Source organism: Capra hircus, chromosome 11 (genome assembly GCF_001704415.2).
Source record: "Capra hircus breed San Clemente chromosome 11, ASM170441v1, whole genome shotgun sequence".
NCBI classification, from domain to species: Eukaryota; Metazoa; Chordata; class Mammalia; order Artiodactyla; family Bovidae; genus Capra; species Capra hircus.
In genome coordinates, this window is record NC_030818.1 from 77,114,040 (window position 1) to 77,126,227 (window position 12,188).

Here is a 12,188-nt window from a genome sequence, read left to right on the forward strand (position 1 = left end):
CCATTCACAGTCCTTGCCATGTATAGTTCCCCAGTATGGCTACTTGTTTCCTCAAAGTCAGCAAGGGAAAGAAATCCCATCAGGTCAAGCACTATAATGTTATGCAATGTTACCATTTAATCTCTTACATTTCAACACTTTGCTGAATTTTATTGGCTAAAAGCAAGTCATGGAAATGTGTACACTCAAGAGAAAGGGATCATTTAGGGGTGTGGACATTAGGAGGTAGAGATTAGAGCATCACCTTAAACAGTCTACCTACCACAATTACCCAAAGTCATATTTGGGGGGGGAAGAATCAGAATTATAACCCAGTACTTCCAGTTCATATTTTATGCTACTCCCATTTATGAATTCATTAAAATTTCAGGAAATGTTTAACAAGTATCTACTATATCCAAGGAATTACTCCATGTAAATAAGGGCTGTGATAATGAATATAACATGAAAACTTATCCTCAAAGAACAGGGACTATAGAGTATGCTAAAATAATTATTCCACAATGATAAGAATGTTGAGGAAAAAAATAGTTATGACTGACATACTTAGGAAGGCAAAAACTACAAAAGTAGTTACACTGAATGAAGAAAAATACTGAGTTTGTAGAAATGGAATAGGTGCTCAGAAAACCTATAACTTTCAAGAAAAAAGTAAAAAGTTTCAACTCTGTTTTATAAGCAATGCATAATAGATTTTTTTTTTTTTTGCTTTTCAATATTTGTTTTTGAAGAAAAGTAATATGTTTAATGTAAGGCTTTGGTTATTCTGAAAATAACAGTGCTGAAAATATACTAGAAGCAAGTCTCAGTTAGCTTGGCCACAATTGTCACTTCTTGCTCAAAGACATTTTCTAAATATGAAAATAGAATTTTGTGAGTGTTGGCTGTTTCAAAACTCTGTGATGTGCTCCATAAAAAACTCCATGATAAACACTGGCAATGATACAACAGTGATTTCCCCTTACACGTCTAAGAGCAAGAACATCTTAAGCTGTTATAACGTTAAGCCTTATCAGTGAAGGTGTAGAATTGAAAGGCTTTAAGCTGGGGAAAGAAAAATGATTTAAGGGTTTAGATGAATTGCACAGACCTGCAAAATGGTATTAAATCAGTTATGAAAAGATTTGAAGAGGACACAGCACCCTGAAAGTGTGTTATACTTTGGTATCATTAACCGATGATTGAACAACAGAGAAGAGGGAGATGCGAGATGAACTATTAGAATCACACGAGACACTTGAAGTCTTAAGAGGCATGTGAACCAGGATAAGCTGATGACTAAGCTGTTGTTCCTTATCACGCTGATACTGATCACTGTAACAAACCTTGCTTTCAAAGCAGAACTTCCAAACCCAGGGACTGATAGAGGAACTCCAAAACAATATTTTGTTTTAAACGTCTTGGATCAGTTCAAGAACCCTGTGGCCATGAATAATGAAGATCACAAGGGAAATCAGACTGGAAATCTTTGGAAAGCTAGACTGTCAGTAAGGGAGGAGGCAAGGACAATATTCAACAGAGTGAATTAAAGAATTATTATTCTAACCTCTATGTCCAGTGCCTTCATGGGGCCTCTTGGTGGCCTAGGGTCCCCATCTATAGTGCTACCGGCATCCAATATAATTGTTTTCAATGCTTACATAATATATTTTCCAATCAGGAAACAGGAAAACATTTCAGCCAAAGACAATGACTAGTTTATTTTAAATCCTTTCTTTCTCACTTGCTAAAGATGACAGTGGTGAAAATGGTACAAAAGATAAGAGCTGATTCTTCTTGATGATCCTGTATTTCTGTCTGTTCTGTTCTAAATATTGGGTTGGCCAAAACTGCTCACTCAGGATTTTCCAAAAGCTGCTACAGAAAAGCTCGAATGAACTTTTTTACCAACTCAATACTTTTCGTGTCTTATTTAACTTAGAAGAACCCTCTGAATCCCTTTTTAGAGAAGAAACTGAGATCTAGAGAGGTTATACAACTTCTACAAGCTCACAGAACAAGTAAGGATGGTTCCAGAATTGAGACTCAGCCACAGGGCCCAGGGACCCACACTCCTCTCCACCACATTCCAAAGACAGCTGCCAATGATGCCACTAACCTCCCTCACTTGTTAGCAGTTGAAGAACAAAGGGTCACATGTTAAGATTCCCGATCAAAAAAGAGATGTGAATCATTTTTGAGTAATTGAATTTCAGGTCCGGAAACTCTAAATTTGACCTACAAAAATGTTTGAGTCACCCTGTTCAGAGACTACAGCTCTGTGTTATCTCATATTAGAAGCCTCTGCACTTCTATTCTTGGCTGATTCTCAAAGCCAGATGCCTGAGTAGCAATAAATGCAGAAGATATAAAAAAAGATGCTATCACCCTTCTCTGATGACACTTGAGGTATTTCAGTTATGAGCAGTGATACATTCTCATTTAAAAGGAGGGAACTGATAGTATTAGTTTTAGTTTCTATAATGCCATAAGAGGCAAATAAGCCAACATGTTTTGCTGTGGAAGAGAATTCTGTTCTGTTTGGTTGCTAAGTCATGTCCAACTCTGTGACCCCATGGACTATAGCCCACTAGGCTCCTCTGTCCATGGGATTTTTAAGGCAAGAATACTGGGGTGGGTTGTCATTTCCTCCTTCAGCGGAGCTTCCCAACCCAGGGATCAAACTCAGGTCTCCTGTTTGGCAGACAAATTCTTGACCACTGAGCCACCTGGGAAACCTGGAGGAGAATTATCCAATGCTAATCAGTCCAAAAATGAATGTCTAACATTGCAGGCTCTCCCAGGATAACCCATTATGTCCCGATCTTTTCCCTCTACTAGAGGCTGACCTAGTCATTGGTTAATCAAGGACTCATTTTTCATAGATTCCCATTTAGTACCTGGAGCTAATATGACACTTCAATTAACTCTGGAGCACCTAAAATCCTACTCCCTTGAGTGTACATCTACTTTATAAGAGCTGGTGCCTGCTTGTGGAACCCGATTCTCAATCTGGGATGACTAGATCACGTGAAAGGAAGCCAAAGTCAGGCTTGAAGTGAGTCAAAGTAGGTATCTGGAAGTCAACACACTTGCAGCAAGAAAAGGGTGTGGTCAAGGTAAGAGAATGCACGGAGACTTGCCGAGATGAAGAGGATACTGGTTAGAAGAGACAACAGATGCTGGGATACTTTAGGTCAGGAAGCAAATCTCAAGCTATAGTGATGCTGTAGAGCCACACTTCTCAAAATTTAATGTGCATAAGAATCACCTGGAGATTTAGCCAAGATGCATATTTGGTTCAGTAGGCTTCAATTCTGCATTTCTAATAACTTCCCAGGGATCCCCAGGCTCCTGGTTGGTAGATGATGCTTTGAGTGACAAAGCTGCAGAACAAAGAGACAGATGTGTCTCTCTGGTACTGGGTAGAAGACATTGGGAGGTATGCCAGTTTCCTAGCAGAAATGAAAAGACCAAAGCTCAGCTAACTTTTCAAAATGAAAAGTGAAAGTCACTCAGTCATGTCTGACTTTTTGCAACCCCATGGACTGTACAGTCCATGGAATTCTCCAGGCCAGAATACTGGAATGGGTAGGCTTTCCCTTCTCCCAGGGATCTTCCCAACCCAGGGATCAAACCCAGGTCTCCCACACTGCAGGCAGATTCTTTACCAGCTGAGCCACAAGGGAAGCCCAAAAATACTGGAATGGGTAGCCTATCCCTTATCCAGAGGATCTTCCTGACCCAGGAATCAAAACGGGGTCTCCTGCATTGCAGGTGGATTCTTTACCAAGTGAGCCATAACTTTTGAGGGGAACACAATTACAGGACTTTATTCTAAAAGCCAAAGTGTAATTCAGCTGGCTGTAAGTAGTCACCAAATCACTGATGATTAAAGAACTTTTATGCTGGACCTGGTTCTTGTGTGATCCTTTGCCCTCTATATAGAGAAGATGCTGGGGAGAACAGTAAGAGCAGGGGCTCTAGAGTCGCATAGTGTGCATTCAAGTGGAGTTTCCATTCTCTACTTTCCATTTTACCTTGGTCAAAGTTTCCTTTTCGGCGAATCTTTCTTTCTTTAGTTATGGAAATAGTTGCTCAGTTGTGTCTGACTCTTTTCATTCCCACAGACTGCAGCCCATCAGGCTCCTCTGTCCATGGAATTCTCCAGGCAAGAATACTGGCATGGGTAGTCATTCCCTTCTCCAGGGGATCTTCCCAAATCATTGACTGAACATGGGTCTCCTGCATTGCAGACAGATTCTTTACCATCTGAGTCAGCAGGGAAGCCCTTCTTTAGCTATAAATCTTGGGAAATAATGCATCTGCCATATTAATCAAGGAAGGCTAATCACTTTAAGAAACAAGTCCCAAAATTTAATGGCTTAACATAATAAAACTTTATTTTTTCTTCCATAACAGTATGATAATGGTTTTTGGCAGGTGGTTTTTGTGGCTCTGTTCTCTATATCTTCAGGGTTCTTTCATTTCAGTCAGTGGACAGGGAAAGGATTATGGAGAAGCACACAGGAGGATTTTATGAGGTTGGTTGAGAAGCAGCATGCATCAATTCTATGCGTGTTCTGTTGACTAGAACTTAGACACTTGGCCCCACTTTGTTTCTGGGGAGGCTGACAAACATATCTTTGTGGTCAGGACAACAAGGAGATGGGTTTGGTGGATGTCTGTCCTATGCTTTCTCAACCAGAGGATTAAGCCTTAATGCACTATGACACCCACGACATGTAATGAATTAATGTTTCTATGTGTGTAGACTGAAGCCTGCTATGCATTCTCCTTGAAGAAGCTGATAAAATCATCACTCAGATAATTTTCTCCAGTGCTTGGCCAGGCTTTCCTAAACCTGAAACAACTTGAAGGTGGCCAGAAGATCAAATGAGACAACATGTGTAAATATTCATAAGCTACATCGTGCTATATGAATGAAAGCTGCCACAAAAGAGAAAAATATGTGAATCAGGCTGAGGTGGGGGGAATTCAAAGCACCAATAGTCAGAGAGGTACCACTGCACTGTGCAAGACTATTTCTTTTTTCTGCATTTCTTTTGTAATATTTTATCTATTTATTTTATTATTATTATTTTTTGTCTTTCAAACTTTTATTTGAGGATACTGATCCATGATGGATTTTAGATCTTGTTGAATGCAGCCACATCCATAGACTGTACATACGCATCAAAAGCAGTGATCTGCTCCTCCAGCATGTCTGTCCCAACTTTGTCATCTTCAACTACACACTGTATTTGAAGTTTTTTAATGCCATACCCAACCAGAACTAGTTTAGAAGAGCCCCAGACTAAGCTGTCTGCTTGAATGCTTCTGACGCACTCCTCTAGTTTTGCCATATCGGTCTCATCATCCCAAGGTTTCACATCTAATAAGATGGAAGACTTGGTGACAACTGTTTGTTTTCTGGCTTTCTTTGACTCATACTGGGCAAGGCGTTCTTCTCTTAGCCTCTTGACTTCTTCACTTTCCTCCTCCTCATCAGATCCAAAGAGATCCATGTCATCATCCTCTTTACTATCTGTAGCTCCACTTTCTGCGGTGTCTTCCACATTAGCAGGGCCATACTTGCCCAAAGCTTTCTTCACTCCTGGCAGCCTGGCCTTTTCCTTCTCATAAGATTTGACGTGATTATACCAATGGAGGGCATGACATAAGTCGGCAGGTGGTGGGCTGGAGACGGCTTCAAATACTGCCATATCTGCTTGTGACGGCATATACCCCTCTATGTAACTCTTGTCCGCCAAGTAGTCACTGAGCACCTGGAGGCCAGTGGGGCTTTTCAAGTCTCCAAAACCCATGGCGACAACTAATCGAGAACTGAGAGACAGTGGAGGAAAAGAGGCACGCAACTGGTCAGTACTGAGCACTAAGAGGAAAAAAAAGGCCTTTTGTAATATTTTAAACTTCCTGGTTTATCTGATGACCTCTCAACCCTTCTAGAAGTCTCCTCCTAGAATCACATTCTCCATAAAGCTTAAGTGAAACTTTTCCTCTAGCCCAATATGTTACTAATTCCACTATAAACCCTAACCAGCATAATGCATTTCTCAATTAGCATATTGCATGTGTGCAGTTATTTATTTATACACTTTCCTCCCACTAGAAACAGAAGTCACTTGTATTCCTCCCTATTTGCTTGTCACATATTGTATTAGGCATTTAATTCACATGTTCTGAAAAGTTTTAGATGTTCTGCCAGAACAGAAGTCTGTGGTCTGTCTGGACTAACTAGAGGCTATGTACACATGCTCAGATCCTCTGAGTTTCTAGCACAGGGTCCCTGGGAGCTATACTGTATTTCTTATCCTGATAAAGTTCATTTTTGTTGGTGTCATCCTTAAAGTAGTCCTTAAACATCCTTAAACTAGACCTGGAGAAAAAAATAATCCATGGAATTTGGGTCCCTGTAATTGTCAGACACAGTGATGATGATTTCAGAGACTGGTCTAAGCTGGTGCAAATGATCCCTGGGGACTAAGAGAGTTTTCTCAATGCTCCCCAAACAATAATTCATAGACATCTACATCCAGCAATACATTTGAGTACATGGTGGCTTGTATATGATGGAGGAGTACATTCTCCCATCACTCCTTCTTGTCTGAGGAAACAATTTTGTTTCCCAGGATGGTTTGGAGCTACGGTTTGCATCTCTAGAAGAGTCCTGTGGAAAAGATGAAGATAGAGGACTGTTTTCTCTATCACTCACTGCTGAGTAAAAGACATGAGATATCTGTCTTGCAAACCACCTTTCTCAATTTAGTTACATCAGAGAATCAAATAAATGTGTGTTTTATCTACTTAATCTCATGAATTCTATGCAAGCCTAGCCCAGTGGCTGACTGTGACAAGCCATCAGAAATCTCTTTTTAATTTTATATTTTCCCATTTCACAACTGCTTGATAAATGATTGTATCTGACAGCATTTAATCCATGTAAGAGTAATCACTGGCGATGAGGGCTTTGGAAGAATTGTCTGTATACTGCCCTTCTTGTGTATCCCTTTACACAAGATCCCTGCTTTCTAATCAGCAGATACACCGCACACTGACAGAGTCTTTCATTATATGCTCTATTTAGAGCTTCAGTACTTTTTACTGCTGGTACATGATAAACAGTAAAGATGCGCCCCCTACTACAAAAACAGATTTATTAATAAATAGCTGACACTTTGTACTTTTGCAGAATATCAAAGCAATTAGTGACAACAGTAGAATGATTTTCAATACCTACAGAGCGAAATATCATATTGATTCAAGCTCAAAGCTTTCTCTAAATAACAGCTAAGGGGTTGTCTACTGCATCTGGTCAATTCTTTTAAAGAACAGGTGGTAAAAAAGAAAATACATCAGTAAAACTGCTTTGAATGGTTCAACTGGATATATTAGCCAATTTGCCAATATAGAATAACTAGTAGAATAATGGCACAGAAAATTATTTTGGTTTCTTTTTTATCTTATGTTTACATATAGGTGTGTATACACTGGATAAAGAAATGGCAACCCACCCCAGTGTTCTTGCCTGGAGAATCCCAGGGACGGGGGAGCCTGGTGGGCTGCTGTCTATGGGGTCGCACAGAGTCGGACACGACTGAAGCGACTTAACAGCAGCAGCACATTTGTATGTTTATATATGCATTTTATTGACATGCTTGTGTGTGTATATATATATATGTATATATGTATGTATGTATTTTACTCACATATAAGCCGATGATAAAGTTCACCATTTTTGGATTTCACATAAAATTGAGATATTCATTTGATTTAAAAGGTAAAGGAGGGTTCACTGTGGGGAAAAATGGAATATTTAGATCATGAAACCTTAGATTCGCAAAGTCATGGGACTATGAAGCAGAAGAAATTTAAAGAGATGCACTAGTCTAGTTTTTTCCCTGGGGAAATACGATGTTCTTCCTACCCCCAACTTGTGACGACTCAGGCAATAGTACAGATGAAACACTGAAGCCAGGAGAGAGAATCTGATTATCTATCAAATAAAAATTTGTGATGGGTCAAGAAATCTGCCATCACCCGTTCTCAGGGCTTCCATCCAGGGAGTTTGTTTCATTCACTCATACATTCATTCATTCAATGCCTCCCAAGTTCTGAGCACTATTCTCGGTGCTGAGGAGGCAGCAGAGAATTAACACCGCCAACAGCCTTCCTGGCTCTCTTGCTGCACTCAAAAGAGATGGTCATAGATAAGAAAGGAAATGGTATTTTAAAGAATGAGGAACGCTATGGAGGAGAGTAGGGCACGTCCATTAAAGCACACAGAGGGATGGGGGAAATGGACTGCTGGTCAGGCAAAACCCCATTTTTTTCTTTTTTTAATTTGAGTGTAATTGCATTATAATGTTATGTTAGTTTCTACTGTACAACAAAGTGAATCAGCTATATGTACACACATATCCCCTTCCTCCCGAGCCTCCCTCTCACCGCCTCCACCCACCCCTCTAGGTCATCACAGAGCACGGAGCTGAGCTGCCTGTGTTGTAGAGCAGCCTCTCACTAGCTGTCCATTTTACACATGGTAGTAAACATATGTCAATCCTAATCTCCAAGGTCATCCCACTTTCCCCTCCCTATCCTCCTCCCCTGTGTCCACATGTGCATTCACTATGTCTGCGTCTCTATTCCTGTCCTGAAAATAGGTTCATCTGACCATTGATAAAGTGATGAATAAGTAAGGACCTGAAGAATGAAAAAATGGGAATCATGGGGCTCTCTGGAGAGTGACCCCAAGGCGGAAGCACACTTACTATGCTCACATGTGCAAACTATCAGCTTATTTTTCCTCAGATTTACCTATTTCATTCTACTCCTTTCAACTTCTTCATCAAAACTGTCTTTTCTTGTTTCTGTTGGAAACTAAGATAGCTCCACAAATCATCACCTGCTTCCGTCATGGTTCTGAAGCTTGGAGCTGTGCCATTTTTGAGTCACTGCTTCTGCTTCTATTCCAGCCTCTCTGCGTAATTGTCAAACTCCCCCTCTCTTCTGCCCGGGTCATCTAAGGACACTCCACAGCTCCTGGGCTCAGGGCAGTCATACAAATTCTCTCCTGTCACATTCAACACCTGAGGCTTATTTGACCCAATTTCTTCTCTTGACTTTTAGTTCCACCTTATGTCTAATCATCTTTTGAGAGAACAATGAAGGGAAAAGACTGTAGAGCTGCCGGTTACAAAGTGGATTTATACCTTGAGTGGAACTGCAAATCAAACAGACCTCTATATTTGCCAGCTATAGGAACCCACTCTGTGCTAGGTGTAATGCTAGATTCTGGGGATTCTGAGACACCTCTGTCCTCAAAGTGTCCACAAGAGATTGCCATAAGCAAAGACCATGTGTCTGCAGGCAGCACTATGGGGCTGCCACTACTCAGCTCCAGTTCAGTCCCTTCACGTAACAGTATTACTGGGGAGGATGTGTTTTGTATATGTATCTGGGTTTTAATGTGGCCACCACTGTGCTAGGTGTTATATAGCAGAATATAAAGTTAAAAATGCATGATTTCTCCTAAGGAGTTGGCTGCTTAGCTGGTATGACAAATTATAAATATATACTTGGAAAGTTATACAACAATGCACCACAAAAACCACAGTTCAAAATCACAATAAGAGTACCACAAAGTGAAAATGACTGAGCCTTGTCTTCCAACCATCTCTTAAAATTATACTCATCTCCTCTAAGGTAAATCAATAACATGTAAATGGATGAGCAACACTATGGCTTGCACAAATTCCTATCAGTGATTCTTTGGTTGTTAAAAAATGAGTTATATTTTTGGACGTATCCCTCTTTATAAATCTAGACTCTAACAATAAAGTCCTTAAAAGATAGGAATCCATTAGCCAACTTTCATTTCTACTAATAACCTTAGCATTCCACCTACACGTGTATATTTTATTTTTTAATCTTATAAATTCACTATTTGGTAAAAGTTGTGGAAAATGTCTACTGTTGGACTCTTTGCCACTTAAAAAAAAAATCTGTCTCGGCATATTTTGCCTCTGACCAGCTTTCCTATCTGAGAATCTTACTCTGCCTTTTACGTTATTCATGTATAAGCAACAATGTCACTCTCCATCTTATTTCTGTTTCTTTCCTTCCCCTGCTCTGCTCACTGCTGTTAGTATTCCTTGCATGTCAACTGCTCCACCAAGGCTTCAGTCCTGTTAAGTTTGAGGTAAATATGTAGTATAATATATTCCAGTGTTAGCTTTTCTGGTTGAAAAGCTCTAATGAAAAGGAATACCTATGCCAAAGCAGGAACATTAAAGTTAGAAATGGAGGAGCAGCTCTGCCTATATGGTAGGCTCAAATTCGCTTGAAAAGATAGGATTTGAATAGGTTACAGTTTCCAGGAGTCATCATTTATTTGCACGCTAACTAGCAAATGTATTATTTATTTATCCTCATGACAAATTATTCTCTCTGATGTGATTTTGAACATCCTGGGCAACATTAAATCTGAATTCTCATCAGCGAAAACCCAGGATTCTGGGTGCAGAGCAATTATTAGCTTGTCCCTAAAGCAGCAGACCAACCTAGACAGCATATTGAAAAGCAGAGACATTACTTTGCCAACAAAGGTCCATCTAATCAAGGCAATGGTTTTTCCAGTGGTCATGTATGGATGTAAGAGTTAGACTTGTGAAGAAAGCTGAGCACCAAAGAATTGATGCTTTTGAACTGTGGTGTTGGAGAAGACTCTTGAGAGTCCCTTGGACTGCAAGGAGATCCCACCAGTCCATTCTAATGGAGATCAGCCCTGGGTGTTCTTTGGAACTTCAGTTCAGTCGCTCAGTTGTGTGCGACTCTTTGTGACCCCATGAATCGCAGCACACCAGGCCTCCCTGTCCATCACCATCTCCCGGAGTTCACTCAGACTCACGTCCATCGAGTCCGTGATGCCATCCAGCCATCTCATCCTCTGTCGGCCCCTTCTCCTCCTGCCCCCAATCCCTCCCAGCATCAGAGTCTTTTCCAATGAGTCAACTCTTCTCATGAGGTGGCCAAAGTACTGGAGTTTCAGCTTTAGCATCATTCCTTCCAAAGAAATCCCAGGGCTGATCTCCTTCAGAATGGACTGGTTGGATCTCCTTGCAGTCCAAGGGACTCTCAAGAGTCTTCTTCAACACCACAGTTCAAACGCATCAATTCTTTGTTGCTCAGCCTTCTTCACAGTCCAACTCTCAGATCCATACATGACCATTGGAAAAACCATAGCCTTGACTAGATGGACCTTAGTCGGTAAAGTAATATCTCTGCTTTTGAATATGCTATCTAGGTTGGTCATAACTTTTCTTCCAAGGAGTAAGCATCTTTTAATTTCATGGCTGCAGTCACCATCTGCAGTGATTTTGGAGCCCCAAAAAATAAAGTTTGACACTGTTTCCACTGTTTCCCCAACTATTTCCTATGAAGAGATGGGACCGGATGCCATGATCTTCGTTTTCTGAATGTTGAGCTTCAAGTCAACTTGTTCACTCTCCTCTTTCACCTTCATCAAGAGGCTTTTTAGTTCCTCTTCACTTTCTGCCATAAGGGTGGTGTCATCTGCATATCTGAGGTTATTGATATTTCTCCCAGCAATCTTGATTCCAGCTTGTGCTTCTTCCAGCCCAGTGTTTCTTATGATGTGCTCTGCATAGAAGTTAAATAAGTAGGGTGACAATATACAGACTTGATGCACTCCTTTTCCTATTTGGAACCAGTCTGTTGTTCCATGTCCAGTTCTAAGTGTTGCTTCCTGACCTGCATACAGATTTCTCAAGAGGCAGGTCAGGTGGTCTGGTATTCCCATCTGTCTCAGAATTTTCCACAGTTTATTGTGAGCCACACAGTTAAAGGCTTTGGCATAGTCAATAAAGCAGAAAGAGATGTTTTTCAGGAACTCTCTTGCTTTTTCCATGATCCAGCGGATATTGGCAATTTGATCTCTGGTTCCTCTGCTTTTTCTAAAACCAGCTTGAACATCAGGAATTTCACGGTTCACGTATTGCTGAAGCCTGGCTTGGTGAATTTTGAGCATTACTTTACTAGCATGTGAGATGAGTGCAATTGTGTGGTAGTTTGAGCTTTCTTTGGAAGGAATGATGCTAAAGCTGAAACTCTAGTACTTTGGCCGCCTCATGGGAAGAGTTGACTCATTGGAAAAGACTCTGATGCTG

General features: G+C 40.6%; 1 pseudogene across 1 annotated transcript; it reads right to left on the minus strand.

Annotated features, from left to right (window-relative positions):
• Positions 5,081 to 5,876, minus strand: LOC102173753 (annotated as a pseudogene). Its single transcript, XR_001296272.2, has one exon. The product of XR_001296272.2 is annotated as an elongation factor 1-beta pseudogene (transcript).